Raw genomic sequence first — 12,012 nt, 5'->3', positions numbered from 1 at the left:
GGAACCAGCACAAGGCGCCCTGCACTGTTGAGCTTTTTTCAATGCCTGTTTTTTGTTGTTTCCCCTCCATCAAAAACAAAAAAAAAATATAAAACTGTGCAAAAATACAAAAAAATGTTTAGATAAGCAGTGCTTGTAAGACTGTCTGAAGCTCTTTTGCACCTGCTGCAGCTTCACTATTGCCCTGGTGTGGACAAAGATCGCCCATGACTTAGGCTGATTGAGAGTTTGTAGAAAAATGGCTTCAGATTTTCCACATATTACTCTTCAACATTCTTCCTAAATGTAACAATGTGAGACTCACTAGGAGAACGGCTGTTTATCTTTCCTTTCAAAATGCTGCCAACAATATTTTCTGAATGGAAGACACCATCTTGTAGCATAAAGGGCCGAAAGGGGTTCTGGTCTGGCCGATTGTTGGTGGAGACATTTTGACTATATCTTGGACCTGCCCGGCCTCGCCCAAAATGGCGCCGGTATAAATGGGACTCGTAACTCCTTGCCCACAAATGTATATCTAGAAAATGTTATTGTAAGTGGCCCTGTCTTATTTTAATTATAAAATGTACGTCCACCGATTCCGCAACTGTTAGACACCTTAGTTCTTGCAACCTAATGGCCCGCTCGTTACGTTCCTCTACAGTGTAAATGTCTCCTCATCATATACGATTTCAGTTTGCTCCGTGGCCGGCCCAGGTGGTTATAGGCCCGTATTTGTATACTGACATTTTCACAATAAAGGTTTTTAAAACAAAACACGGTAGTAGTATTTACATTGGTAAAGTTTTTACTTTTAGTCACTGTTTTCGAATCAGTAAAAGGCAAGTGAAATAAAGCAGTCCAATTACATGACGGATAAAAGGTATAATATGTAGGAACGTAGTAAAGATAAATGGTCAAGGGCAGTTGTGTTTTCCACTCCTGCAACATAAAGTGATCGATAAGAATCTGATAATCAGGCGTATCGGCGACTAAGACAGCAGGCCGAGTCTCTTTTACTCAACGGCTCCGTCATGGAACGAAGAAACGCCCTTTTTCTCGAAAAAGGAATATATTTTACTTGCAGGACAGTTGTAAATTTTCCGGGAAAGTACATTAGCCTGGAATATTATAACATATATGTTTTTAAAAAAATAATGTTCGAAAACAATAAAAAGCGTAATTTTTAGGTCATATGACCAAGCTTTTCATCATTAAAATAACAAAAGTAAAATGAACCAATGAAAAGTTTTATTAACAAGTCACATGACCTGTTATGCTTACGTTACGCGCTGCGCGCCGCGCCCCGGATCACTTCCGGGTGCGCTAACGCGGCGTGTCATATAACGCATTACGCGACAACGTAGGTCAAGAATATAGTCAAAATGTCTCCACCAACCAGCGTTCGGAACACAACCCCTTTCAGCAGTCCAAAAAGTTCTGTTAAATGACAACAGAGGGGGCAGGCAACAAGAACCATCAGTCAAAGAGGGGAGGGCAAGTTCTTCTCTTCCGGGTCATGTTGGGGCACTACCGGAACTGATCGAATTGGTAGTCTACAGTGTTTCTGGATGTTTCAGACTAAAGCTGGCGTCAGCATGAGAGCACTACCATCTCGTAGCTCCGTCGTGGCCATTCCACGAGCAGACATGGCAGCCGCTCCCCACCAGAAGCCTGCGGGAGTCGGGGGCCCCCAAGAGTTTTGCAGAATCTTCACGGCTGAGGGGACGCTTTCGAGAATGGGACCCAAGCCCTATAAGGGAAGCGTCCGAGTTCCAAGGTGTCCCAGGGCCATTTTAGTGGACCAGGCCCAAAACCGAAGAGCCGGCCGCCATTTTGAGAGTCCTGTGGCAGCCGCCTATCGCTGCACCGCAAGAGCGGGAACAACTTAACTACATGGTGAGCGAGACGCTGTAGTCGCAAGAGCGGGCGGTAAACAGCTGAATGGCGGAAGAGGCACAGTGTAGCAAAAGCGGGCGGAATGGCAACTAAAACGGTAAAGGGGCGCCCCACTACAGCGTGTCTTCAGGTCAAACGGATTGTGGGACAAAGTCCAGAATAGAAGAGTCATCAAAAGGCAAAAAGTTCCGCCGGACCCCGGGAGCCGGCCGCCTATGTCGGGGGCGATCTCAGGCTACACCAGTGCTATAAGACTTGGGGAGGGGGTCGGAGCCAAGCGTCTTCTCCGAGTCCGTGCCATCACACCGCCCCTCGGGGGCCTCCATCAAGCGGTTTAGGGAGGTACCATATAACATTGTTTTCAAATGCAGTCAGGTCCACAAACGACCCTCACTTACTTTGAGAATAGTGAAGCTGCAGTAGGTGGAAATAAGCTTCAGACAGTCTTACAAGCACTGCTTTTGTAAACATTTTTTGTTTTTTTTGTATTTTTGCACAGTTTTATATTTTTTTTTGTTTTTGATGGAGGGGAAACAACAAAGCACAGGCATTGAAAAAGGCTCAAACTCAGAACTCTGAACTATGGCACCCAACATCCAGGACTTTCCATCCGGATCTTGGCGCCTTGTGCTGCTTCCGACCTATTCACACATCGGTCCACTACTGACATCATCTTATAAACCAATGTTATGTAAATAGTTATTTAATAAAATGTTTTACCCTGTTTCTTTGCTGGTGTGTTGTCTATATTTTTAATATTTGCATAGGGTTTGTCGTTATTTTGGGCGGGGTGGGTGACGGAGCCGAGCTGTCTTGCAGCCCTCATGGTGTGGAGCTCAGTTCATCTCACTATTTTCGTATTTCTCATGAAGGGTTGTTTATAATATTTCTATTTTAGCGAGGTCAAAAAGAGATCCAATTAGTGGCCTACTGATTTTGCTCGATTACTTTTATTTTTTTACACGATTTTTCACGATCTGCAAAGACTAAACAGAGTATTGCGACTTTGTGCTTGTTTGTAAATAGAGAATGAACCAAAGAGAATCAATTGTAAAACAGTAAATGCTTGGATAATAATCAATCTAATGGAGAGACAAGCAGGCAGGACGGATTACAACGGGGGTAAAGGCCTGCGTTAACTACTCTTCACTATCTGCAAAGAGAGAGTACTACTAAGAGAAAAGAGGGGAGGGGGGCAGCGTTCAAAGCACATCAGCGTGCATAAATACGAAAATGTTTTTATCTATAACGTACTTGACATTTTAAAGCTTTTCATATTTGCTATTAAAAAACCAATGAAATTCACAGAAAAAACCATAGGTTATAGTGGATATATAGTTAGGAATTTGCATTTACAAAACCTTGAAAATTCAATGAAAAAACCATTGGTTTTAGGCCATATATAGTTAGGGATTTGCATTTACAAAACCTTATTTTACTCGCATAAAACCATTGAAATTCCATATATAGTTATAAGCGCTAACTATATATCGCGCACCCGCAATCCACTGCTGATGATGTCACATATTACATCATTCATGACATGGTTAGTGACATCACTGATGACATCACTGATGACATCTCAAATGACATCACTGATGACATCACTGAAAACATCTCATTTGACATGACTGATAACATCACTGATGATATCATTCATGTGATAATACCATGAACCTCTTCAGACTCTAATATAACCTTAGATACAATCAGTGTAAACAGACAGTCACAGACTGTCACTCATCCATGGAGTTACTCACACACCTAGTCAGTTATGCCAAAAATCAATCCATTTTCTCAACTATACAGTTATACACACCTTACTTATTCAAACATATACTAACACATATTTACTTTACTCTCTTATACAATTTCTGATACATGTTCACAATGATCCATACAGCCACTCACACATTCACTGGCTCTTATGCACAGTTATTTATAGATGTCAACTCTCACATGTACTGTGTTTTACATATGTACTTAATTTGACATGTAGCACTGAGATATCCATTCACTCACTAATACACTCATGCACAGTCAACCGCCCATACAGCTGTTTGCACATGCACTTTTGAATCTATACATATAGTGAATCAACTACTCACACATCTATGTACAGAGTCACACACCTTCCAGCCACCCATACACACACACTCAGTTTCCCATACAAATACTTGGACAACCAATCAACCCATACAGTTACTCATATAGCTACTGATCAACATATGCAGCAGTTTGTAGAACAACAGATATAATGATGCACAAATTAAAACAGTTTAGTCACTAACCCATGCACTCAGTGAGACACATTTAATCCCTCACTCAATCAGTCAGTCATGCACCTAGTAAATCCTTCATCCAGACACTTATATATCCACTCATTCTTCAATATGTAAAACATATTTTAACTTTACAGAAACATACAGTCACTGGATGTTGTAATCAGTGATGTCATCAGTGATGTCATTTGAGATGTCATCAGTGATGTCATCAGTGATGTCACTAACCATGTCATGAATGATGTAATATGTGACATCATCAGCAGTGGATTGCGGGTGCGCGATATATAGTTAGTGCTTATAACTATATATGGAATTTCAATGGTTTTATGCGAGTAAAATAAGGTTTTGTAAATGCAAATCCCTAACTATATATGGCCTAAAACCAATGGTTTTTTCATTGAATATATATATATATATATTCACTGAAAAAACCATAGGTTTGACACCAGTTATAGTTAGCTGGAAATTTTACCGACATAAAACCAATGAAATTCCACGTTATAGTTAGTTGGACTCACTATAACTTGCGCGTGTAATGCACTGCTGATGACATCACATATTACATCACTCATGACATGGTCAGTTACATCACTCATGACATCACTGATGACACCATCCTTGTGACACAGTGACTGATCTCCTTTCACTGTAAAGTAACCCTTGAAACACATATTCAAAAATAGAAACTAACATTTTCAAAAAAGTGGATATACCCATACCAGTTACAACAACGAATTCAGTAATTTCACTATCTATGTACACATTCACACATTCACCAACAGTTTTATATAGTCACTCATACATATACTCACTCATCATATGTAGTGATACACCTATTCATCCTGTTACACACCGACAGTCATCAACAAGTTACTCACACATATACTCACATATGCAAATAAACGAATAAACATCCATTTATTTGCATATACCGATATACACACACTACCACCTTACTTCTAAGGAAACTTATACATATGTACTCTTTTAAACAATCACTTATAGAAACACATACTTATTTAAACAGGAACTCTTACAATCTCTCACTTTCACATATACTGACTTATATACATCAATACTCACATATACTAGATTAAAATGTATCTTGTTACTGATAAACACACTACTGAGATAGGCATTCAATCACTAACACACACATATACACACTCATCTACTCATACAGTCCTGCACATATGCTGTTTTCAAAAAACATACAAACAGTGAGTCAGTCTTTGATGCATCTATGTGCTAAGTAACACCCCCACCATACCATACAGACACTCATACTGATACTAAAAAAAACATATAATAACCCATATACACACACATGTAGCTACTCACCAACCCATACAGCCACGTATACACAAAGTGAAACACTGATACATATATTTAAATTTTTAAACATTACTCGCTAATATATGTATTCACTAAGATACACTTAATAAGCCAGTTACCAATCAATTTTAAAAAAAAATCCATTTAGACACTTATTTAAACATTTATTCTTCCATCAACCTTTACATATACATATATAAAACATATTTATTTTTCAGAAAGACACACATTCACTGGATGGTGTCATCAGTGATGTCATGAGTGATGTAACTGACCATGTCATGAGTGATGTAATATGTGATGTCATCAGCAGTGCATTACACGCGCAAGTTATAGTGAGTCCAACTAACTATAACGTGGAATTTCATTGTTTTTATGTCAGTAAAATTTCCAGCTAACTATAACTGGTGTCAAACCTATGTTTTTTTCAGTGAATTTCATAGGTTTTTCAAATGCTATCTCCTAACTATAACGTGTGTAAAACCTATGGTTTTTTCAGTGAATTTCATAGTTTTTTTGAAGGCTAGTTCCTAAGTATGTAATCACGTTCGTAACTAGATAGTGTCACCGCCTACACGTCCTGAGAAGCGCATGTAAAGTCATGTGACTTGAAAACAAGACTTCCAATTGGTTCTTAGTAGTTTCTGTTCTGGAATTTACACGAAGCACTCCACCCACTTTCCTCACAATCTTTTCTACTCTCAAGAGACAACAACATCGAGCATCTTCCGGAAAACTTTGCTGAAATGGCTGCCCTTTCGCATTCATCTTCCGAATCTGAAGGAAATGAGCGACCACCGTTAAGAAGAAAAAAGGAATCTTTTATTTGGCAATTTTTCACTTATCCTGAAGATCAAAAGAAAGTGAATGCGCCAAAAGTAACCTGCACGATATGCAATTCGGAGCTCTCAAGGGGAAATCCAAATAAAAAATATTCCTTTTCTATACACACCATGCAGCGGCATGTTAAACAAAGGCATCCTGAGCATTATTCAAAAGCATCGACAAGAGCCCTGGCCACGCTATTACCATCAGAGGTGGCCAGCACATCTTCTGGTGGACGACCTGTATCTCCATCGAGTGCTGAGATGGACTTGAGACCATATCTTGCGAAGGTGCATATGAAATGCAACGAGTGTGGAGAAATTCTTTTGTATGGAGAGCAGAGCCTCGTTCTTATTAAACTCAAAATTGAAAGTCACAAATGCCCCAAGAAAAGATAAATTTCTTCACTTCATTTTCATAGTATTACATACTGAAAAATGTAGTAGCAACTTTAAGAAATCGAAAGCATCATAACACTTCTTTCCAAAAAAAAAAAAAAAAAAAAAAGTTCTTTTCAGAACTAACTCTTTCTACCAAAACGTGCTCCAAGAGCATATTATGAGATGTTTTTTCGCCGCTTTATTTTAGTGCGAGACCTGGTGCGCGCACCCTCCTATCGCGTACAGGACCTGACACTTGCATGTGAAGTCATGTGACTTCTAAACAACACTTCTAATTGGTTTTTGGTAGTTTCTATTCTGGAATTTACACGCAGCACTCCACCCACTTCCATCACTTTCTTTTCTACTCTCAAGAGAGAACAACGTCGAACATCTTCCCGAAGACTTCGCTGCAATGGCTACCGTTCCGCATTCATCTTCCGAATCTGAAGGAAATGAGCGACCACCTTTGACAAGAAAAACGGAGGCCACGCTATTACCATCAGAAGTAATCAGCACATCTTCCGGTGGACGACCTGTATCTCCATCGAGTGCTGAAATGGACTTCAGACCATATCTTGCGAACGTGCACATGAAATGAATGAAACTTATATAGCGCACGACTTACCCTGGGGCATCTCCGCGCTTGCTTAGGGAACCCGTCCTGGTATTCCCCTGTGAGATAACCCTGGCAGGGTATCCACAAGGTGAAAGCCAGGCATCCCACCGTGAGGGGCCGTTGTGGAGATTAAGCAAGCTATTGCCCAGAGTCGCAGAGTGTGAACCCGTGAGTCGAGAAGGCACCGGAGCGAGAATTATCGAGTCCGTGGAATTTTGAGCCCAAGACCCGCCGAGGCAGGGAATTGAACCCTGGTCCAGGGCCGAACTCAAGCTCCAGGTCTGCCGCCTCTAACCCCTAAGCCACACTTCTCCACAAATGCACGAACTGTGGAGAAGTTCTTGTATACGGAGAGCAAAGCTATACTCTAATTAAACACACAATTGAGAGTCATAAATGCTCCAAGAAAAGTTAAATTTCTTCACTTTATTTGGATACTATGACATACTGAAAAATGTCGTAGCAACTTTAAGAAATCAAAAGCATCATAACACTTGTTTCCCAAAAAAAAAAAAAAAAAAGTTCTTTTCAGAACTAACTCTTTCCACCAAAACATGCTCCAAGAGCATATTATAAGATGTTTTTTCGCCGCTTTATTTTAGTGCGAGACCGGGTGCGCGCACCCTCCTATCGCGTACAGGACCTGACACTTGCATGTGAAGTCATGTGACTTCAAAACAACACTTCTAATTGGTTCTTGGTAGTTTCTATTCTGGAATTTACACGCAGCACTCCACCCACTTCCATCACTTTCTTTTCTACTCTCAAGAGAAAACAACGTCGAACATCTTCCCGAAGACTTCGCTGCAATGGCTACCGTTCCGCATTCATCCTCCGAATCTGAAGGAAATGAGCGACCACCTTTGACAAGAAAAACAGAGGCCACGCTATTACCATCAGAAGTAATCAGCACATCTTCCGGTGGACGACCTGTATCTCCATCGAGTGCTGAAATGGACTTGAAACCATGTCTGGCGAACGTGCACATAAAATGCAACAACTGTGGAGAAGTTCTTGTATACGGAGAGCAAAGCTTTACTCTAATTAAACACAAAATTGAGAGTCATAAATGCTCCAAGAAAAGTTAAATTTCTTCACTTTATTTGGATAGTATAACATACTGAAAAATGTCGTAGCAACTTTAAGAAATCAAAAGCATCATAACACTTGTTTCCAAAAAAAAAAAAAAAAAAAAGTTCTTTTCAGAACTAACTCTTTCTACCAAAACGAGCTCCAAGAGCATATTATGAGATGTTTTTTCGCCGCTTTCTTATAGTGCGCGACCGGGTGCGCGCACCCACCTATCGCGTACAGGCGTCGAGACACGCATGTGCAGTCATGTGACTTTAAAACAACACTTCCAATTGGTTCTTACTAGTTTCTATTCTGCAATTTACACGGAACACTCCACCCACTTCCCTAGAAAACCAGTTTATCGAAAAACTTTTAAAGCCTCCTCTTATGAAATATTCGACATCAATCACATAGCAGAGTACTAAATAGCACTATATACACTCCGTCCCTTAATTATAAGAGACTTATTGCTATGTAAAAGCAACTTTTGTTTTCACGCGATAATGTGAAATGCTGAGCCTGTTACACAATTTGCTTTCACATATATGTTACTATTCTCCTTCGAGCACTAACACCGTAGAAAATACCACCAATAGCGGTGATATTTTTTACACCGAGAACGGGCGATTTGTATCGCTTAGAGCCCTTACAATTATAAAGTTTTATTTCCTAAGTCTCTGATCTCCAACTGTGCAACGTGGCTCCCCTGTGTGTCGTAATAAGGTCCATAAACAAAAACTACAGGGCCAGCATTATAAACATGCACAGAACCACAAAACGACAAGAGCCACCATGTTGATATATATCCTTAATATAATAAACCTCTGAGAAAAAATACATATTTCCGTGGCACCCCATAACACAAATGTGGCGTCCTCTGACTCTGCTCCATTACCAAACACCCTAACTCCCCGCCCCCTCACTTTTCACTAAACTCCGCACTCCACCCCACCCGGACCCCCTATTACAAACCCCAACCTACCCTCCCTGCCCAAACCCACCATGAACCTCAAACCGCCCCTAGAAAACTTATAAGACACAGGATTACTGAAACTCAAAGAATACGCAACAGGCAGATAATGTAAATAGTACATAAAGGCACATATTTTTTCCATAATACTATTTAAAAACATGTTCTATTTTTTATAAATCTATCATGCATCTGACCCTCTAGAACTGCTTTCAAAACGTGAACTATAAACCTCTACTTTTCATTTTCAAACCATACACTTTCATCTGACCCTCTAGAACTGCTTTCAAAACGTGAACTATAAACCTCTACTTTTCATTTTCAAACCATACACTTTCAATTACATTATTTTTTTTTTCACAATTCATGTAATGTTACACACCTTTTCTAAAATACACCAGTCCCTATTATTTATAAGGATTTATTTTCAGTCTTCATCAGTGACACTTTCTTAACATATAATGGAAATCACTGTAACTTTTTAAACGACAATGCTAACGCGGTAAAAATAACCCTTCATTTGCTTTCCTTTAAGAATGCAAACTATGTACCCCACGCATGCGTTTCTTGATCTTTGTATTTGGCAGCGAATACCGACCTTGAATCGGAAGACATGAACAAGACCGCCATTGTCACATTTAAAACTGAACGTTGCATCTGCTCACACACATATCTTTCACTAAGCTAACATTCACAGAAAACAGCATTGATGTAAAAAAAAATTGACCTTGCTTTACAACTCCCTCAAATCACTCCCTTATTTTTTAACGCATCCTCCAGTTCAAAAAAAGCTACTTTATTGATAACTACTAAGCAATATATAAGTGACTAGACTCCTAGAAAATGTATCAAGTCATTCTGCTCCTCTCCACTGCATAGCCGGCGACCTAATTCTGTGGAGTTGCTATACAACTAGCGGTGCTGCGCCGTTTCCTTTACCATCTTGGGAAATTCAAAATGGATGTCCCTCCTGCCTTCGCAAACGAGCCGGGCCACTTAGAACTATTTCGACAAAGAATGCTTCTGTACTACGGCACCTTACCACTCTCAACTTTGAATACTTCATATCGATTATCATTTCGATATTCGTATTTCACCTGTGTGCAGCCTGTATTTCATTGCCTGAGCTGTGATTTCACGTGGGCCCTGGATTTATGTCTCTGCAATTTGGTACCTCCTGAACCGAATTACAATCACCTCATGAATCCGTTACTTGATCATGAACAGCTTTGTTACAAATGAGGGTTTATGGCCTTTGCAGCGATACAAGGAGTTCTGGGTCATTGGAATATATTCGCAGCGGCGCAAGATTTCCTAACAGAGAGCTACATCGAAAACCCACCGAGCTGCCCTATGATGGTAAAAGACGCTCCAATAATGACAGATCATGAATGCTCCTTTCATCTTCTCAATTGGATGGCTGACATGTTTTCAGATGATAACAGTGATTCAATGTTAGAGGCACTTGCTGCATACTTTGCCTACACAATGGACGGTTAACTCTTTCCTAACAGCGAGCTACATCGAAAACCCACCGACCTGCCCTCTGATGGTAAAAGAGGCTCCAATTATAACAGATCATCAGTACTGCTTTACTCTTTTCCATTGGATAGCTGACATACTTTCAAATGATAAAACTGATTTCCTGTTACAAGCAGAAGCTACCTATTTTGCCTAAACAATGCTTCAATAACTCTCATACAAGCCATTGACGTCCTCATTTCCTTTTGGTTTTCTATATTCTTCACGTTCTTTTCCATATTTTCTTTTGAAGAACAGACCTATTGGCTTTACTAACAGTGGACATTATGATTTCGTGTTGTTTGACAGCTGATTCATAAAGTAATGATGTATAACCACTTGCATTTTCATATATCGTTCCTACACTGAAAGGCCAGAGACCTTCTTCCATTTATTAAAATATAATATACTTCCTTATAAGAGTGTACAATGTTTTTTTCCAACTATATTCATTTTTCTTCAACTATAGCGTTTGTATTCCATGTACTACTGACAATACCAATTACTGTGTTTTTTGCAATTTCTGTACTCATATTACATAATGATTTGCCTTTAAAACAGTACATTTCTAAATAAACATTTCAAATATTCACGGTTTCTCTTTTAATCCATAATCTCAACTGAAATGATTTCATATTGAAAAACTATTCATGGGTTCCACATAACCTTAACTGTAGACACTGAGGACCTTATTTATAAAGACCTTCCGCCGCCAGTGCCTCATTTTTTAAAATGGGAAAAAGTGACGCACCGGTGGCTCAAGGCCTTCATAAATAAAGTCCTGAATGTTTTCTTTTCTCGACCTCACTTACTGATACTAGAACCTGCAAGTCAATTACGGCCCGTGAACTCTTTCTTAGTAGGTCGCGCACCGTAAAGACAGTTATACCACTGTTAACATTTTTTTTTTACTGTTACTAAGCACCGACACAGTTCCGCTTCACTCAGAGTTAATCACTGCTCCCACGCTTCTACAGGCCAGACGCTATGTCATATTTCTCTCCTTATCACCCTTTTATCTCCACAATAACAAACAGTTCTCCGCCTGCCACCAGAGAACAGACTCAGATGCAGAGGCACCAAAGAGTGAACCCATCACCAACTGCCATCTCCGGCTGTTTCCAT

Source organism: Lissotriton vulgaris, chromosome 3_2 (genome assembly GCF_964263255.1).
Source record: "Lissotriton vulgaris chromosome 3_2, aLisVul1.2, whole genome shotgun sequence".
NCBI classification, from domain to species: domain Eukaryota; kingdom Metazoa; phylum Chordata; class Amphibia; order Caudata; family Salamandridae; genus Lissotriton; species Lissotriton vulgaris.
This window is presented reverse-complemented; position numbering follows the sequence as displayed.